Raw genomic sequence first — 15531 nt, 5'->3', positions numbered from 1 at the left:
TCTCTCTCTGTCTCTCTCTGTCTCTCTCTGTCTCTCTCTCTGCCTCTCTCTGTCTCTCTCTCTCTCTCTGTCTCTGTCTCTCTCTCTGTCTCTGTCTCTCACAGACACACACACAGACACACACACAGACACACACACACACACACACACACACACACACACACACACACACACACACACACACACACACACACACACACACACACCCCCAATGCTGGAATTGTGTTTTTTGGACTACATGTATTTGTGTAAAGGCTTGCTCCTCCAGTTGAGGTGGTTGGGAGAGAGAAAAGAAAGATTTTATTTAATTAAAAAGTATTTTTTTTTTCAAAAAAAGTAAATCTGGAATATAGTAGAGGGCCTTGGTTGGTGTTTGGGGAGAGTGACCAAGAGACTAATGATTTATAAACTCGGACAGGGACTATTATTTTTGATCAGTGACAGAAATAAAGAAAGGAAGCTGATTTGTTAAGCTGGAGATGAGCTTGGTTTTAGACCTGGAATTTTATATGATGGCAGGGCTTCTAAGTGGAAATATCTGACAGGCAGTTGGAAGTGGGAGAGTAGAGTTTAGAGGAGAGATCTGGTTTAGGGTTGTAGGTAAGCAAAGTTCTGCAAAAAGATGACGGCCAAAATTATGAGAGTAGATAAGCTTTAGAAGTGGAGAGGACGGCAGAGGGTTTGGTTCTGAGCATACACCTATATAATCCACACAGAGAAAAAATGTAAATTTTTCCTTTCACAAAATACTCTGTTAAATCAGAGCTGCTGCTGCTCCATTCTTGATATGTCTCACACACACACACACACACACACACATACTACACGCACCCCTAGTAGTATTGGTTTATTTGATTACAATTATTTAGTACTTTCCACATACTGGTTTCATTAGTGAAAGATAACTCTTAGGAACAGCAAGATTTGAGAAAAGGTCTTTTAAGTAGTGTCAGAGAAGAATCCACGTGAAGTTGTATACTATGTTAGAATGCTATAGAACTGCATTGTGTAAAATTTCCTTCTGATAGGGCATTTTTGTTTCCTGTCCAGAAATCCTAGGAGAAAAGGCCATGACCTGGTTTGCTTTTTTTGTGAATCTGTTTGATGATAGATAATTGTTGGTGGAGCATAAAGGAGCACTTACTAAAAATAACTGTAGAGGTGGGGATGTGAAAATTGTCACATTAAACAAGTGTTGCCTTGGTTTATTTAGAATTTGCATTAATTTAACACAAAAATTTGGGAAACTACATTGTTACTTTATGGGCAAAGAGAAACCAGAGTTTGACTAGTTAGCCAGAAGCTCACTGTGAAGGGGTTTGAAAAGATCTCATGGCAACTTAGGTGTATAATTTACACGTAATTGTAATTACATATGTACACATGTGTACACAATTTACTTTTAAACCAACCAACAATTATTCTTCAGAAAGAGGTTATAGTTGATTAGATTTTCTTGTATAGCTTATTAGCATTTCTATGTTGCAAACAAATGTCCATTCCCTAAAGTTTGATTTGTTAAGTTTTTTATAAGGAAAAGTTTAAAGGAAGGAAATCTTTATTTTTGTATTTGTGACTTGTCTATTTAAAGTATATTTCACATTCCTTTAACTTTCCCACTAAGACCTGAATGGTACAACCCTTAACATAGCTGCATCTTGACAGCAGATCTCGAAATTTAATATTAACCATTCAATTTGAGGGTATATAAGTTTAAGCTGAACTTTAGTGTATTGAGTTACTTTTCTGTGGAAGGCACACTTCCTTAACAGCTCTTAAGTCCCAGCAGACCAATACAGGCAGAGAGGCTTAGGGGGATATTGCTCATCCTCTGCCAATATGACACTTACTCATTTCATAGAATATTCCCACACACTTCTGCCCAGGAGGAACATGATAAATCTTGGCCACATGGATGCAGTTTACTTTCTTCATTTTCATAGTGTTGCTGTAGTCAATAGCCAGCTGCCAGACATCTGGGTGAAGTACTCGCCAACTGTGAATTGCAGAGGAACCAATTTTTTTTTTCTTGCTCTCCTGCTCTGTGGAAAGAAAGGAAATAAATAGAACAGGAGCCTGGATAACTCTCCATATTTGGGTGCATGAACAAATGTGGGAAGGGCAATATGATTTATAAACTTCTAGTGTTTCCTTGAGACAACTTAACACAGAGTTAATATTGCCTGGAATTGATGGAAAAATATCTAAAATTGCTTTGTGGCAAGAATGGCCAACTTTATACTACTTTCCCTCCTCTGGAACTCAGCCCTTTAGCTGCCAGAATGTCATTCTCTAGTTCTCAGTCTCTCTAGATATTTGTTGTCTGTTATCTTATTTTACTTTACCCTGTCATTTATATGGTTAATTTATATATAGTTTAGGCTTTGTAAGACTGGCCCTTTCAAAAAAACTGTTTAGCCCTTTTTAGGCCCTTTGCTGCAGTTAGGGTAGTGTGACACTAGGTGGTGCTTTGGTTATACTGTATTTTCAACTCGATCTAAAACAACTGAGTTCACCTTCCCTGTGTTTGAGATGGACACTATCCTGTTTTTTAACAATTAAAAAAAATTCTAACTAATAAAAATAGTTAAACATGAATATGAATAAGGATTATTCCTAGTTTTTAAATGATAGAATACAGTTTGAGCAAGGATTAAAGAAATAAAAACTCTTCGGTATGTAACTAATTTCTATCTATAACCATATTTAAATTCTGTTGGGTCTAAATGGAAGGCTTCTTTTAATCTCATCTAAATCAATGAAAAGATAAAAGCTCTTGCCATTGTTCTCAGAGTCAGAATCGTCTAAGTGTCAGAATGAGTGCCCTTATAACTTTACCACTGTTGTTTAGTGGACCATTTCTATTTCTTTTGTCTCTCAAAATCTACAACTACTGTCAGCTTCCTACTCATTAATTGATGAATTCTTTAGGATCCTTGTTATGAGACAGAGAGCAAGGAGAACCACATTCACCCATATTTTTTTTTTTATCACTTGCCATTATAAAATATTTTTTTCAAGTAAAAAGGAGCTTTTTCCCTTCTCTTAAAGAAAGATCTTCTCATTCCCTTCCATAGTCTTTGCCCATTTAAGTCTGAATCTGTTTTTCCTTTCTGATGTATAATGATAATGCTCTGGCTCCATTCTTTCAGGGCCAGTAAAGTCACTACATTAGCCTCTCAGTGTTCTCAGGTACTGTGAGTGGGGTGTGTGGATATTTTTATTTTCTTCTATTGGCATAAACTGTCACTGGCTATGCTTCTTCCTTATTTTTGGCCAATGACTAGTAAGTACTCTTAGTTCTATTTAGCCACTTAACATTAGATACAAAGGAGCAGTTACAAACATACAAACATCTTCCTTAAAACCGCTGGGGCACATCCTTTTGTACATGATCTTAGTCTCTGGGCAGAAGGACTTAGGGAGAGAATTGACTCAAAATATAACTCAGCCCCTGGATAGCGTTGGTCACACCAAGCTTCTATCCAGATGTGGTATGATTGCTGACTGAATCTTTCCACTGCACTCAAGTCCTGAAGGCCATTGCAGAGATCTCCTCTTGAATCACAGGGCACTGATACTATGTTCACTGTTCAACATGGTCTCTGGAATGATGGAGTGCTGAGGAAGACTTTATTTTTTTCATATCTCATAGTATACATGCAGAGGCACAGAGCCCATAACTGAAGTTAACAGAGCCTTTTGTGATTCCTCTGGAGTCAATCAAAGAGTCTCCTCTTCAACAAATCTCTAGTTGACTGGAGCCATTTACAGAATGTTTATAAATGCGTGGTAGTGGTAGTGATGGTGGTAGTAGTAGTAGTAGTAGTAGTAGTAGTAGTAGTAGCAGCAGCAGCAGCAGCAGCATCTCTATAGTAGTGGTTAACATTTCTATAACATTTACTTTGTGCCAGGTACTGTGCTATGCACTTTACAATTATTGTCTCATTGAATCCTCTGTATTATTATCCTCTTTTTACAGATGATGAAACTGAAACAAACAGGTTAAGTGACTTGCTCAGAGTCAAACATCAACTAAGTGTCCATTCCCCCAAGGTACTTCCTTTACATGTCATTGTGATTCTCTTGGAAGCAGCTCCCTGGCTTCCTCCATAGGGAGAGACACCATCTTCTCCCTCGCATTTCACATGTGAAGACCCAATCTGAGAAAGCTGGATATGCATTAGACCCCCCTTATATTGCTTAAGAACCCCAATAAAACCAATCACTCCCCCACCATTGTCCTAATAACTTTTATAATATGTACAGATGAGATTAGATCCTTTTTAACATTTTCACCCAGGTGTAAAGTACTTTGTTAATCACTAAGATTTAGAAAAGCTTTCTGATGGAATTTGAAGTCACAAAATCTCATCTTATGTGCCAGAATTTTACTTTTAGAAACACATTTGAATAAGACCTAATAAAGAGTTAAAACCAGCATAAAGTCTTTCATTTCTTTAGTGCTTTGTAAAATTCTTCTCAGTAGCGGTGCAGGGAAGTATTTATGAAAATATTATCCTCATTTTACGGATAAGAAAAAAAAAACCTAGAAGTTAACAGGTGATTTGTGCAGGGGAGCTAGGAAGTCTTGAAACTAGGCTTTAAACTCCCATCTTCTGGACTTTACCTCTAATGCTCTCTCTCTCTCTCTCTCTCTCTCTCTCTCTCTCTCTCTCTCTCTCTGTCTCTCTCTCTCTCTGTCTCTGTCTCTCTCTGTCTCTGTCTGTCTGTCTGTCTCTCTCTGTCTTTCTCTGTCTCTCTCTCTGTCTCTCTGTCTCTGTCTCTCTCCCTCCCTCCCTTCCTCTCTTCCTTCCTTCCTTCCCCCCTCTACATTTATGCTGTGCATGAGCTTATAAAATTGAGAATCGACTGTGCTGGGGAAAAAAAAAAAGAATAGTTCTGTTATTTTCAACCTCCCACCCCCATCTTGAACAGGAAATGAATTTATCTCTTTTTTCCTATGTTGCTATATTGTAAAAATTTTCTTCCTGTTCTTATAATAGCTTGGTTGATAACCAGAATGGAGACAAAACAACAAATATATAAAGACCACATATATTGTAATCATCTTGATTGCTCTGTATGGTGCTAGACCGTAGGTTTGACTAATTAAGATTAATTGTAACCCAGACAATGTGCATGGCCATATAGAGTGGGCTGTAATTAAATAAAATGTAATGATTTTAACATTGTGCCACTAATATGTATTTGAGATAGATAGTGCTTTACAAAAGACTCTTATTCCCCAAAGTGATTAGGACATTCAGATAGCCTTTGTACTTCCACAGATGTGCTAAGCTCAAGTTTCAAACCATAAAGACATGTTTTAGGTTTGTTTTGCCATAATTATAGGGATTGATATATCTCTGTGTTTCACAAAGCATTAATAGTAGATAGGTGAAAGCTGAATGGAAAGGAAACCGGGTGGTCAGCAAAATATTGTTTCCATAATTAAGAAATGAGATAGCCATTTTCTTCCTAATCACTTTGTGTGTATTTTCCCACCCCTCCCCCAAAAGGAATGCATAGGATAAATTTCTGGTAATGCTTTCAAATACTTTATAACTGAATAATTACTAGCCACTTCTGAAACATAACTTTCCTTTAGAATAAAGTATGTGTGTGTATGTATGTATGTATACACACATTATATTATATATTATATTATACATTATATGTATATCTTAATGGGGCTTTCTGTAATTCTGTGGCAAGGACTTTAGATTTAAAAGTATAAAAAATGGGCAATTTCAAGTAATGTATGATTGGTTACCTTAGTACAATTTCTATATGTATATTGGGGATTCATGTAGATATTTACATATTGTATTTGCACATATATATATATACACACATATACATATATATATGTACATATACATACATATTAGATAAAGCACTGGACTGGTTGTGAGGAGACCAGCTAGATGCTGTTGAGGACAGATGAGGGAACTGATGCTTAGGGAGGTTAAGAGACTGAACCAATATCACAGAGGTAGCAAACACCAGGTCTTCTGACTACAGAACCAATACCCTTCCCATTCTAGCATGCTGCCTACTCTAAGGCTGAGTAATGTCTCTGGATCACAGCTCCTTTGTCTGTAAAAATGAAGAGGGTTTGGACTCTTGGATTTCTAAGATCTCCTCCACTTCTAAGGTCATTCAAGAATATTTTGTAAGACAAAATATGTATTTAAATATTTAGAATAAATTATCAGAAATACAGAAAGACATTTAGGTCCCCATGATTTTATTGTTTATTTTGTTACTTATATACAACATGGGACTGAAACGTGATTGACTTTTGTTTTTTAAAAAACTTTTGGCATCATTTCCTAATGATTGATTTCTTTATTTTTTCATATGAGGAAACTGAGGCTCATAGAAGTTAAAATACCTGGGGCAGCTAGGTGGCGCAGTGGATAGAGCACCGGCCCTGGAGTCAGGAGGACCTGAGTTCAAATCTGGCCTCAGACACTTAACACAAAAACTAGCTGAGTAACCTTGGGAAAGTCAACCCCAATTGCCCTCCAAAAAGAAAAAAAAAGTTAAAATACTTGTCTAAGGTCACAGAGAGAGAGAGTATCAGAGATGGTATTTAAACCTATGTCTCCTTCCTATATGAAGATGAGAACACATGATGTAATACTGTAACAGCTACAGACAGAGAAAATAACACAGTTCAACAAACCAACAGACAGGGCTTCTAACTGTCTGACCATTACATACATGCAGTGTTAGTTACCAGAGAGAGAAGCACCAGCATCTGGGTTTTCAAAGCTGGGGGGCTCAAAGGCTACCCAGAGTGTCATCTGGCCAAATCACAATACTGTCCCATAAGTGAGCCCCAAAGGAACACTTCACCTCAGAGTGTATGTACCCTTCTTCAGGGTCAGAGGACATCAAAACCCTGTTGACCCAGTGTCTAATTACAAAGTAACAACAGGTGTGGGCCTTCCTGAAAAACAAGGCTCACCCCAACCAAGCCTCTCCTGTTGGATTCCACTTGAGGCCCATTAAGGGGTAGGGAAGATCTTCAAATTCCCTAGATCTATTAAGGATCAGGGAAGATCTTCAAATTCCCTTTCCATTACAGATAAAGACATATACTTTTATATTTATATAGAACTATGGTCTCATAGAATATGGGCACTCTAATCATATAGGTGCCACTTTGTTCATTCTCTATGAATTTGTCCATGTACTCCCATAAATACTCAATGGTGTATAACTGGGAATGGGTTCCTGTTGATCTCTTGGGATTTCATGGGAGGCAGTAAGGGACGAAGGTTGTCCATTGACTGTTTCCTCCTTTCATTATGGAACCAGTCCCTCTCTTTAATTATTTTTAAATTCTTAATTTAATTACAATATATAATATAAATGACATAATAAATTATAATCTAAATCAATTCAGTCATGCTTTTTTATATGACACCTTTTATCTTGGTTCTATGCAATTCTTGACTAGTGGTATGTCACATCATGCCTACATCCATCACATTCCTCTCTGCTGCTTTTTTGTGTGACCTTAATTCTTTAGGGATTCAGAAGGTCTGGGCTTCCATTTCCACTGTTCGTATATTATATTTGGAATTTTTTGCATGTTGTCTCCTCTATTCAAATGTGAACACCTTGAGGCCAGGGAACAGGTTTTGATTTTCTTTGTATCTCCAGTCATGAGCACAGAACTTGGCACATTTTCAGCGTTTAATAAATGTTTGTTTGCTCACTGATGGGGTTTGAATCCTGGCTCTACAATTTACTGTTGTGTGACTTTGGAAAGACACAACCTCTCTGAACCTTAGCTTGCTTATCTGTAACATGGTGGGAATAAATTAAATCACACTGGAGGTCCATTTCAGGCAGAAAGTTATGATCTGATACTTCTCTGGGCTTGATTCCCAGCATAAACTTTATTAAATGTGAAGTCCCTAAATATTCATAAATTAATTCTTCTATGAATTGTAGTAATTAAAATCTGGTGTGTGTATGTGTGTTTCCCCACTGTGGACTAATGTTTTATTGTCATTCATTCATTTCTGATTCTGTGATTCCCTTTGGGGTTTTCTTGGCAAAGGTACTGGAGTGGTTTGCTATTTCCTTTTCAAGCTCATTTTTTAGTGGAGAAACTGAGGCAAACAGGGTTAAGTGACTTGCTCAGTGACACACTAAGTGTCTGAGGCCAGATTTGAACTCAGGAGGATGTCTTCCTGACGTGAAGGCCAATACTCTATCCACTGCACCTCCCACCTGTCCATGCTTTACTAATTGATATTTGACTGACTAAAGCTTTACTAATTGAGATTTTCAACATTTCATTTTTGGACGTACTATTTTAGGTATTAATTTATCTGTAGGAATGTTCTTGGTTCCTACCTAACATTGACTTTTTGAATATTGGAATCATAGTTTGCATGACTCCCTAGGCTAAAAAGTCATTTTATCCATGCTGATTCTGGAGTACCGACTCTACTTTGTATGTGTCTTACATTCAAACATCTAGGGAAAATGTAGTATTTTTAAAAATGTTTAATTAGAAAGTATACTTGCAGGGTGTTTAGAAAATCAAAGGAAATTAAACCACAATAAATTGTATTCAGTTCTCTTTGATATGAAATAGAAAGAGCAAAGCAGAAACTTTCTCAAGATGTGTTTTCATTAAATTGTGTTTAACTTTAGAGGTAACTGCTGCTTTTTTGTTGTGTTTTGTTTTAATAAATGGGTTTTTTTTTTTTTGTTAAAAGAACTTTACAGATTTTGACGTGCTCTTTTTCAAGGATGCCAAATGCCAGTGATATATTTATGTATTCCCTTTGGAGACTATAGTTGTCAGCTTTACTTCATTGAAGTGGATGCCATATCATCCAGATCAACATTAATTTTATTTTAAAACAAATTTAATCAGCTTATTGTTTGTAAATATAAAGAAAGTTGAATTTACTTTTTGGCATGAGCAGAATGATGGAAACTCAGAACTCTTACACTATAATTACAAGTTTGATATCTCCTGGGTTTTATTGGAACATTTCTTTTTGGCCATCTCTAATGCCCTGAGGCTGTGTGTGTGTGCATGCGTGCATGTGTGCATGTATATGTGTATGTGTACACACAGATTTATTGTGTGTTTCCTACATAATAGCTCACATTCATGCCCTTCTCCCCTATTCACATGGCTGCCACCCTTGTTCAGTCCTTCATTGCTTCTCACTAGACTTTACACTAATCTAATTATTACCTCTTCAATGAATCTTCTACATAGTTGCCAGTAATATTCTTAAGATATATGGGTGACCAAGTTATTCCCCTACTTAGAAATTTTCACTGTCTTCTTATTGTCTCTATTATAAAATGCAAACTCCTTGACTAAGAAACTTTGACCTTCAGAGCCTTCCACAATCTTCTTTCTTTTCCAACAATTTCACTTTTTCCCCCTTCCTGTACATATTAAGGCAAACTGACGAAGTACTTATTCTCCAAACTTAATATTGTTTATTATTTCTCCATGCCTTGACATAGACTATGCCCTATATGTGGAATGCCACCTCTCCTAATTTTTATTTAAGGCTCAGCCTAGGTGCCACCTCCTATGGGAAGTCTTCCTCTAAACTCCATTTTCTGTAGTGTTCTCACCTCTTCATACAACCTTGTGTTTATATAATATGTATATACAGTATACCTACCAGTAGAGTGAAAATTACTTGAGCCCAGATTCTTGCTTTGTATCACTGGTACAAAGGGATGCATTATCAGAAAGTTGGTCCTTTAAACATTTTTGTTGAATTCAATTGCAGGAGATGTTTTAGGAGATACGAAAATGATGATGGTATGTGGTGGATTGTACAGAGTTTAATTTTTAGGTGGTGTACATTGGAACAAGGTTTAGAAAACTAAAGAAAACTAACTTCTTATTTCAAAACTTCTCTGTATCTCTGCTCAACACTATTTCTATCTCAGGATAGGGGAGAATAGAGTATGTCTGTAGGTAGACAGACCTCCTTTTCTTGGCTCAAAGGGAAAACAAAAGACTATTTTGTATTTGAAATAGTTCTTGCTTTAGTAAAATAGACTGTTTTTACTTTTCTCAAGGCTGAGTTCTTAACATTGTCCAATAATAGATCAGCTTGGTGAATCAAAGTGTGCTTGGATAGAGATTCTGGTGGAATGTCTATCAAAGGGTCTTGTTTTTGACCCTGTTCTCTTAAGCATTTTAATCAATGACTTACATGAAGGCATAGATGTCATACTTATCAAAAATGCAGATGATACAAAATTAGGAGGGATAATTATAGTATACTACATGATAGAATTGGGATCCAAAAAAATCTTGAGAGACTGAAACAACAGGATGGATAAAAGAAATGTCTATAATGTGGGCCATATATCTGAAGGGATCCAAACCAAAAGGAAACCACATATTATTATAGGCTTAACTGGATGGTTTCTTGGGAACCTGGGAACACAGTTCAAGGACTTCTATTCTTTAGTGCATATGACCTAGGCCATTTCTCTTGTGCTGTTCCTACTTCTTGGTAGCCACATGTGGAAAAGGCTACCATATGGGAAGCACTGGCATATGCCTCAGTCTTGGATGACCAGAGTTTTAATAAACAAGGGACTTGTATCACATTTTATAATTGAAACACTTTACTGGAATTGATCATTTATTTATTTCTTTTTGCAACATCCAACTTTGTTAATTCAGTAAAAAAAATCATGCAATTTATGTGATAGAGTTTCAGTTTATTTCTCACTGCCAAATTCAAAAGCTCCATATTTAAAGCAATAAAAAGGTTTCCAAACAAATTTCAGGAAGCTCCTGTCTTATTGAGTGTCTTTAGCCAGCTTCATCCATCTGGCCTGTAGTGCAGCAAAGGTGTCAAGTACCAGGCATTAATGACTTTCTAAACTTTGGAGAAGCTCTCAAGTTCTTATTAAATGCTGCCAAAAGAATGAAACAAAATTCAAGTCAATTGGGCACTTGAACTTTTTTTCATGTTCTCTTCTTCTCAAATGTGTTCAAAATGATAGACTTTTTGCAGAGGTCTTAAGAGTAGAATTTTACAAATACCCTGCCATGGCTGAGAAGAGATGAGTTTTCTCAGCCTGTAATAATTCTTAGCTCCAGTGTATCCTTATTTGTAAGGGGTTTCCTTTTTTTAAGCTACTTTTGCAAATTACCACGTGTGTCCTAGTTTGAGGATTATTTTGCTTTTGAAATTCTACTCTTGGTTTGTAGATAACATCTCCATATTTGGTGGCAAAGAAACTTTGGTCATGATATTGAATTTGTGCCTCCTGTTTTTCAGTGAGATAATGTATAAAGCACTAAATTTATTATATAAAGAGATTCACAATTTTGCTGCTTGATTTTGACCAATGCTAACATTCATTTTAAAAAAGGTATACCTAGATGTATAAACTTTCAACAAGCTGTTAATATGAAATCTGACAAGTAATTTCTGCTGTAAAATGTTCATTCCATAACTTGAGTTGAAATTCTATATTAAGGCAAAAAAAAAATCCTTACAAAATTCATGCTATGTAGTTGGGATATATAACTGCTAAAAACATCCCTGATGTAAAGGACCTTTTGATAGTGCTTTCCTTCTGGAGTTTGTGTGATTGGGAACTCTGGTAATAGGGATATTAAGAGATACTAATTTGGCGGATACTGCTAGATGTTTCTTTGGAGTAGTTGAAGACATTTGACTGTCTATATAATAATATTCACTTTCTAAGGAAGGCCATACCATTTCAAATTTTCCTTCCTTACCCATAATGAGAAATGAAAAAGTCATGGTGATTTTCCACACCTGCCTCCCAATAGGTGGTTGTTAGGAGACAGAGATAAGGAAAGCTTACTGTCTACACATGCTAACTTCTGGAGGTAAGAGAGACCAAAGATTGGAGGCGGGAGCTTGGGAATTTTTAGTTAAGTGCCTTATTCCATGCCAGGTAGTATAGAGATTCAAGAGCTTCCTTCTACTGTTTACTTTCCATAGTTTGAAAAATAAGGAAGAATGATAATGACCTGACACAAAGTATGCAAATTTATTCTCTTTCACATGAAATGAAAAACAAAAGTATGGAAACATATTTTCCACTAAACCGCACACCCCTCTTTTTTCTTACCTCTGCCTTTTTTTGGGTACCTTTATTATTGACTCTCCTAGTGTTCTTTTAGCTTTGCCTTGTTATACCACCCAGGAACTCCCATTGTTTCAATAACACTAAGTTCAAGGCATCATATACATCAAAAAAGAGGGGTCTACATCAGTGGTGTCAAACTCAAAAGAGAAATGTGGGGTCACCAATCTGTACATAAGGATCCCTGAGAGTCACATATTGACTTAGAAAACCATATGTTAACATCACCTATATTCTATTCTATTTTTATTTGTTTGATAAATATTTCCCATTTACATTTGGATCTATTTTGACCTGCACTCTGGAGTGTTGCAGGCTGTGAACCATGTGCTTGTTGATACCACTGTTCTACATATGGTCCTATAAAAAGCAACATGCTCAGAAAGGAAACCAAAGAAGCTCTTGGTGATCATAAAAACAGACAGCACCCATGGTAGCTAATATTCCAAAATTGTTGGAAAAATCAATAGAATTCATGTAAGACACAGGAACTCTTTTTTTCTCATTTAATAACTAACATAACTTCTTCTCTTTCCCTGCCTCATTCAAGCTTCTTCTTTGCATTATCATAGGGTGTTATTTAATTATTTAACTGTTCTGCTGCTAGCTGTTATGCATTATGGACTTATATTACTGGCACAAAACTCATTAGTTAAAACCTATCTTGGGAACACTATCATCTTTATTATTTGTGATATGACTATGAAATGTTGCAGTTGTGAGCACATTTCCACGTACCCAGGAGGATTATTTGCAAATATGGATCACATGTGTTGTGCATTTATCCATAAAATGATGAAGATTATTATGGTTTTAATGTATCTTGGGTAATGACTTTGTGGGTGGAAGAGGGTGAAATCCAGAAAATATGGTCCTGCATCACAGACCTTCAGTTGGCCCCCAAAGAGTCTGTTTTGTGAAGCAGCCCTTTTCCCTTGTTTTTTTCTTAACAATATAAATAGTTCATCACTCTCAAGATCTGCAACATTCTGTGCATCCTAAGCCTTCTGGTCTTATTTTGCTTGCTAGAAAATAAAAACAACAACAACAACAACAAAAGCTGCATACATCATCCCGCATGTAAGAACCTGATGTTATGCCATATAATAAAGCATACCTCTGTGGTATGAAAACTCCATGGAAAGCACCGTGGACCATGAGCCAAATGTAAAATTCCTAGAAACTCTGTCACTAGCAATCTTTTCTACATGCCAGACATTGTGGTAGTTGATAGGAATGGAAATACAATAAATGCAACAATCCCTACTTTCAAGAAGATTATCCTTTTCCTTCTCCTATGTTCACGCCTTCCCTCATTCACCTTTACATTTAGGCAGCATGGTAATATGGAAAGAGGCTGGGATTAGGACTCAAATGACCTGGGTTTGGATCTTTGTTTTGCTGTTTACTTCATAGGACTTGTTGGACAAATATGTTTCTTGATCTATAAAAGTAGAGGGTTGGACTAAGTGATCTCTGGATAATAGTATCATTATTAATAGTATCATTAATAGTATCATTCAGAGCTGGCAGGCAAATTAGAGTTGGATTATGGCTTGATGATCATCTAATCCAACTTCCCCACTCGAGAGATGAGTCAACTGTAGTGCCAACACAATATTCACAGTGCTCAATTAAAAAATATAACAGACTCTCTTTAGAGAAGACAGAAGTAAAACATTTGTTCAGACACCAGAAGACCAAATCCCAGAACCAGAAAGCCAAATCCATCATAGTAGCAAAGAAGTTAATAAACTGTAACAGTACAGAGAGCCACACCATCCTTTAGCCTTCCCACAAACCAACACTCATAAGCCTGCCTGTCTGCTTGGGTGGGTACTCTCCTCTCTCAGTCTCTAACTGCTCTGACTCCCAGCTTCCTGTGGGCTATGCTCCACCCTTCAGCAAACTCCTCCCAGCACAGGCTCCATGAGATTACATTCAACCTATCAGGGGGCAGGGAAGATCTTCACATTCCCCTTTCAGTAACTGAGACTAAGAGAGGTTATGACACTTGTGTCACATCACAGAGGAAACTTGAGCCCTTGTCTTCTGATTCCCTGTTCAAGACTTTCCATTCCATCTGGTCTCCCTGAGTCTCTTCAAGTTCTAACTCTCATGATAGTAGGAGTATATTTCAGAAGCCTGCTTGTTACCCGTTTGTTCTAGTACTAACACTCCTTTGTAGCAATAACAATATTAAGACAAATTGTAATTTCTATGAATTCAGGGTTTTAAAAAAAAGTGTTTAACACAGTGCTTTGTGTATTTTGTTGTTGTTCAGTTATGTCCACCTCTTCATGACCCTGTGACTATACTGTCCTTGGGTTTTCTTGGTAAAGATACTGGAATGGTTTGCTATTTCCTTCTCTACTTGAGCTTTCAAAAAATGGTAATGGAACTTTGGTCACAGGGGGCTCATATGATCATTGATTTAGATCTGGAAGGGACTTTTATTAAATAGCAATTATATAGTTCTTTAAAATTTTCAAAGTGCATTATGAATATTTTCTTTATTTTCACAAGAATCCTGGGAAACAGGTGCTTTTTACCTCCACTTTATGGATGAGAAAACTAAGGCAGATAGAAGTTAAGTGACTTACCCAAGATTACATCGTTGGCCAGTGGCTGGGGCTGCTTTTGAATTGAGGTCTGATTCCAGGTCCAGTGCACTATGAAGTGTGCCATATTATTGGCTTTTCTTCAGTCAGTCTTCTAATCCAATGCCCTCCTTTTTCAGTGGAGGGAATAGAGGCCTATAAATGTTTAATGACTTAAACAGGTTTCCTTAGACGGTGAATGGCAAAAATGGTTTTTTTCATGGAGTCATTTTGACTCTTTTCACTTTGCTGTAGCTTGCTCAAAAACATGAAGCCATGGAATTATGAAACATAAAAATCCTTGAAGTCCAGGTTGCCAGCCTCTGAACTCTAACCCAGGTTTTCTGGTTCTGAAATTGTTGTTCATTTCAGAGAATTCCGCTTCTCTCTTTCCTTAAGTCCAAGTACTTAAATGGATAAAGTATTTGGTCCTCAAAAATTAACCTGAAACTCCTGCTGATAGACCACAGCCTGAACTGCACTACAGTTTATACCACTCACTGAGCTGTTGCTGCCTCTCTGCCTGCCTTCCTATGCCATTGTTTTTGAAAGAATAGGGGAACATTTTTGACCGATTAAATGCAGGCAAGTTAATATTGTCATTGGGCACAAGATATTAACCCCTGGTGTTCCTGGAATGTGTCAGGCTGCTCATTGCCAAAAGCAAGATGCAATCAAGGACAAGGATGTGCTCTTATGGGAAACAAAGGCTGCAACTTTATTAACACCAGAGTGGCACAACACCAGGCAGGTGGTCTTGGCTAATTTAAACTTGCAA

The 15531-nt window shown here is 36.9% G+C and overlaps 1 protein-coding gene and 1 long non-coding RNA gene across 21 annotated transcripts in view; one reads left to right on the top strand and one right to left on the bottom strand.

The window, feature by feature from the left end:
* Positions 1-15531, top strand: part of PARD3 (par-3 family cell polarity regulator) — a 739747-nt gene that overhangs the window by 210772 nt on the left and 513444 nt on the right. The window lies entirely within an intron of this gene.
* LOC138160005 (uncharacterized) lies at positions 1191-15070 on the bottom strand. The gene is made up of 2 exons (XR_011168047.1): positions 14757-15070; positions 1191-2042 (listed from the first exon to the last, which is right to left on the bottom strand). It is a non-coding gene; the product is annotated as an uncharacterized lncRNA (long non-coding RNA).

This window comes from Petaurus breviceps, unplaced genomic scaffold, assembly GCF_028583685.1.
Source record: "Petaurus breviceps papuanus isolate PSGF00001 unplaced genomic scaffold, PetGlider_PUasm1.0 178, whole genome shotgun sequence".
Taxonomy (NCBI): Eukaryota; Metazoa; Chordata; class Mammalia; order Diprotodontia; family Petauridae; genus Petaurus; species Petaurus breviceps.
Note: the sequence above shows the minus strand (reverse complement) of the source record. Positions and strands in the feature narration are given on the sequence as shown.